The 4,853-nt window shown below is 55.7% G+C and overlaps 1 protein-coding gene across 1 annotated transcript in view; it reads left to right on the top strand.

Annotated features, from left to right (window-relative positions):
- Positions 1-4,853, top strand: part of CACNG8 (calcium channel, voltage-dependent, gamma subunit 8) — a 15,409-nt gene that overhangs the window by 6,286 nt on the left and 4,270 nt on the right. The gene's annotated exons all lie outside the window — the stretch shown is intronic.

Here is a 4,853-nt window from a genome sequence, read left to right as displayed (position 1 = left end):
TCAGGGACCCCAAGGGAGGGGGACGGGAAGGGAAGGGAAGGGGCCGCGCGAGGGAGCGTCGTGTTTTATTTTTGTTGTGGGATTGGGTGGGGGAGGGAGGGCCGTGGTGTTTTTTGCAGTTTTGAGATGTTTTTCTTTTTAATGTTTTTGCTGTGTGCATGTGGGGGCGGGGGGAGGGAGGGACTCCCAGCCCAGCCCAACTCCTGGAGAGGGGCCCATAACACACAAATATATAGTTCTACCTACAAACTATATATATATGCTCTCTTATAAGGAGACAGGGAAAGAGAAGGGACGCGGGAAGGCGGAGGGATGAGGCCTGGACGTGGACTTTTCCGTGCATGATCCTGCAAGGGTTCATTAAGCACCTACTGTGTACCAGGGCGGCGCTCTGAAGGATATAAACAGGCCTGGAAAGCGACTTGTTCAGACATTGCCAGCAATTTATTCGTGCACTTAAGTGCTAGGCATTGAACCGACGGGGTCCCCTCTGTCCTCATAGGGTTAACAACTTGTGCGTTAATCGAGCAACGGTGTCCACAAACAGTAAATTACAATGAGGACCTAGGAAAAGTCCAAAATGCTACAGTAGGCTCCATCAGGGGGGCTGAAGCCAGTTTAAAAGGAAAGGATATTGTTGCATACAGGGAGATGACAAGCAGCCAGGTGGCGCTGGGGGGGAAGTGTTTCCAGCCAGAGAACAGCATGTGCAAAGGCCCTGGGGCAGAAGGTGCTTCCTTGGAAGGCTAGCGTGTGAGCAGATGGAACAAGATGCGGCTGGAGGGAGGCATCGGCAGGGCCAGACTTCCCAGGGACTCGTAGGTCAGGCCGGGAGTTTAGATTTTCTTCTGAGGGCCGTGGGGAGCCCAGGAGTGAATGGCGCTCGGCGGGAGAGCAACGTAAACGGTGTACAAAGGGGAGGCAGGAGCTCGGAGATGAGAGGCAGAGACACGCTGGAAGTCGGCATCAAACACCTGCGCTGGCTCTGGAAACGCACACTCGTGGGAGCAGAGCAGTTAATGACACACATCCTGACGCACAGGCACAGCGTCTGATGTGCGGGAGAGGCTCTGGGACTTGGGGATCTGTGTCACTCACTCATTCATTCATTCATTCACTCAGCCATTTACTCGTTGCCACTGCGCTGCTGCTAGACAGAGTGCTAGAAGCAGGGTCTCTGGGGGTGAAAACGTGAGGCCGTCAGAAACCACAATCCAGGCAGGGCGGTTGGTGCAGGGACCCCGTTGGGCACCTCGAAAGAGAATGGAGCGACGGGCTGCCAGGAGTGGGCAGCACTTAGGGAAACTTCCTGGGGAAGGTCCCGCCCAGCCAGGGTCTCAAACAGGATGAGTAGTAGTCTGCCCGGGGAGTGCTCCTAATGTGGGGACGCTGAAGGGCAAGGTGGGGGTGCAGAGAGCCCAAGGAGCGGGAGTTCTGGGCTCCGGGGTTGGGGTGTGGGGGGGGGGGGGGGGGGGGGATGTGGGAGAGCTTAGAGCAGGCAGAAGGCAGGATCGGTGTGGGTGCTAGGAGAGGACCCTGGGTGTGGTGGGTGCTGTGGGAGGGTGAGGCAGGAGGGCAGATGAGCTGGGCAAGCGCTGTGGGGGGAGGTGAAGGGGGTTTGAAGGTCACTGAGGACGCAGAAGGGATGGTGCATAGTGGCCTCCCCTCACTGGCTCAGCAGATATTTCCCGAGGTCTCCCAGGTGCCAGGCCTGCTGCTCTGAGATGCTGGGAGGCCCCAGATAACCAGGCCCTGCCCTGCCCTGCCCTCGGGGCTCCTGGTCCTCTGTCTTGATTACACGGAGCAGCAGGAAAAGGTGGGACAGCCCAGCCAGCGTGGCTCAGTGGTTGAGCGCCGACCTATGAACCAGGAGGTCAGGTTCGATTCAGATTAGGGCACATGCCTGTGTTGCCAGCTCGATCCCCAGTAGGGGGAGTGTAGGAGGAAGCCAGTCCATGATTCTCTCTCTCCCTTCCTCTCTGAAATCAATAAAAATATTAATTAAAAAAAGAAAAGGGTGGCCCTAGCTGGTTTGGCTCAATGGATAGAGCGTCGGCCTGCGGACTGAAGGGTCCTGGGTTCGATTCCAGCCAAGGGCACATGCCTGGGTTGCGGGCTCGATCCCCAGTAGGGGGCATGCAGGAGGCAGCCAATCAATGATTCTCTCTCATCATTGATGTTTCTATCTCTCCCTCTCCCTTCCTCTCTAAAATCAATAAAAATATATTTTTTTAAAAAAAGAAGAAAAGGGTGGAACAGAGGAGGACAGGACCAGGGCTGGGGGCTGGGACTTCCCTCGGGGGCCTGTGTGGAAGGACTAGAAAGAGGGAGAGAGACTGGAGGGGGTGTGGGCACCCAGGCAGGCGAGCTGTGGGGAAAGGAATACACTCTAGTGCGACAGGAGGACGTGGTGTAGGGCAGGGGTGGGGGACGTTGGCCTGCGGGCGGTATGAGGCCCGAGAAATCATTTGGTCTGGCCCTGCCAAGGTAACCACAGGCGGGGTTTGAAATTCAATAAATCTAAGAGCTTTGTCCATAGCAACATAAATGTATTAAGTGAATTAGATTAAGTGGATGATGTTATAAATACCCAAATGGCCCTTGGCAGGAAAAAGGTTCCCCACCCTGGACTGTAAAGGGACCGGTCCAAGAGGGACAGGGGGAGGTGGGTTTTGAGACGAGTTTGGTGGGAGAGGGGGCTCTGGTGCAGGAGGGGGCAGAACTGGTTGGGGGTAGTGGACTCTAGGGTCCAAAGGCCAGAGAGCAAGAAAGAGGTGGGGGATGGGTAGGGAGTGGGCAGATGGGGGGAGGAAGGATGAGGAGGAGAGACCCAAACTCCGTGAGTCACAGAGAAAAAGGAAAGAGATCCAGCGAGGGCAGAGAAAGGGGGAGGAGAGACAGACACAAAGATGCACAAATCAGCCCGGCCAGCGTGGCTCAGTGGTCGCGCATCGACCTATGAACCAGGAGGTCAGGGTTCGATTCCCGGTCAGGGCACATGCCCGGGTGGCAGGCTCGATCCCCAGTGTGGGGCGTGCAGGAGGCAGCCGATCGATGATTCTCATCGTTGATGTTTTTATCTCTCTCTTCCCCTCTCACTTCCTCTCTGAAATTAATAAAAAAATAAATAAAAATGCACAGATCACAAGTGAGATGGCTCAGAGACACCAAAAAAAAAAAAAAAGAGAGAGAGAGAGAGAGAGAGAGAGAGAGAGAGAGAGAGAGAGAGAGAGAGAGAGAGAGAGAGAGAGAGAGAGAGACAGAGGTGGCGTCACAGAGAAAGACCCTGAGATCTATCTGCCAGGAGGAAATGTGGAGGCTCAGGCAGGTGTGCCGTGGACTGCGTAGGAACGAGCCGTTTCTTCGGCTGGCTCGTTCCCCGTGTTCAGGAAGTATTCGCGGAGCCCCGTCCTGTTCTAGACTCGGGCGAGGCCCAAGGCACGCGCTGGGCGGTCGTCGGTCAAGGCCCTGCTCTCCTGGGACTCACAGGAGGGGCACATGAGAATGTCAGTCACAGGGAACTGCTTTAAAGCCAAGCAGGACCTGGTGTCGATGGCGGAGCAGGCCCTAGACGAGAACCCCCTGCAGAGGTCCCCTTGGAACAGAGACTGGGGTTGGGAGAAGGGGAGGGACAGGGACAAAGGCAGCACAAAACCCCGGAGGACTCCAGGTTGCTGGGATGCTCCGAGGAGGAGAGCAGGTTAAGGAGGGTGAGGTCAGAACAGGTTGTGGGCCCTTCCTGTAGGGCCTTTTAGCCCCGGGGACAAACCTGATGTCTGGACTCCACGGGCTGATCACAGGCACGACATGATTATATTTAAAAAATAATAAGAATTAAAAAAAAAACCCGGCCCGTGTGGTTCAATGGTTTGAGTGTCAACCTATGAACCAGGAGGTCATGTTTCGATTCCCAGGCGGGGCACATGCCCGGGTGGCGGGCTCGATCCCCAGTGTGGGGCGTGCAGGAGGCGGCCGATCCATGATTCTCTCTCATCATTGATGTTTCTATCTTTTCCTCTCTGAAATCAATTAAAAAACAACAACAACATTAAAACACAAACCAAACAACAACAAAAGAAGAGAACCACGTTGTCATGCTGAGAGTGGATGCCGGCGTGAGTGAAAGGGGCCGTGAGGCGTCAGGGGGCGGCTGTCCTTGTCCAGCGGAGGCTGCTGGTGGCCGGGACCCCTGTGGGGTCGGCGAGGATGGAGAGAAATGGGATCCTCGAGGCAGAACCGATAGTAAATGAACTGGACGCTGCAGAGAGGGTGAGAGACCAGTGAGGGGAGACGGAACCCTTCCCTGGGCGCACACCAGGGGGCCCAGGGCCGGGAGTCAGGAGTGGGGTGGAGATGCCCGTGAGAAACCCAAGTCGGCCTATCGGGTCGCCAGTGGGAAACGTGAGACGGGAGCTGGGGGGCGGGACGTGGCTAGAAATACAAATTTTGGAGAGGTCAGCATCAAGGGGACACTCAGGTCATGAGGCTGGATTAGGTGACGAAGGAGGTGCATGCGGCCAGAGCCGGGGTGGGGGTGGGGCATCCACGTCCGGGTCAGAAGGGGGGAGAGGGGGGACCACGAAGTAGGCAGAGACCAGCTGCCGAGAACAAGGGACACCCCCAAAGCAACCGTTTGGTCTGATAAGAGGTCATGACCACACAAGGCAGCATTCTCAACCTGTGGGTCGTGACCCCTTTGGGGGGTCGAACGACCCTTTCACAGGGGTCGCCTAAGACCATCAGAAAACACATCTATAATTCCATATTGTTTCTGTGATGAATCGCTATGCTTTCATTATGTTCAATTTGTAACAATGAAATTGGGGGTAACCACAACATGAGGAACTGTATTC

Source organism: Myotis brandtii, unplaced genomic scaffold (assembly GCF_000412655.1).
Source record: "Myotis brandtii unplaced genomic scaffold, ASM41265v1 scaffold619, whole genome shotgun sequence".
NCBI classification, from domain to species: domain Eukaryota; kingdom Metazoa; phylum Chordata; class Mammalia; order Chiroptera; family Vespertilionidae; genus Myotis; species Myotis brandtii.
This window is presented reverse-complemented; position numbering and strand designations above follow the sequence as displayed.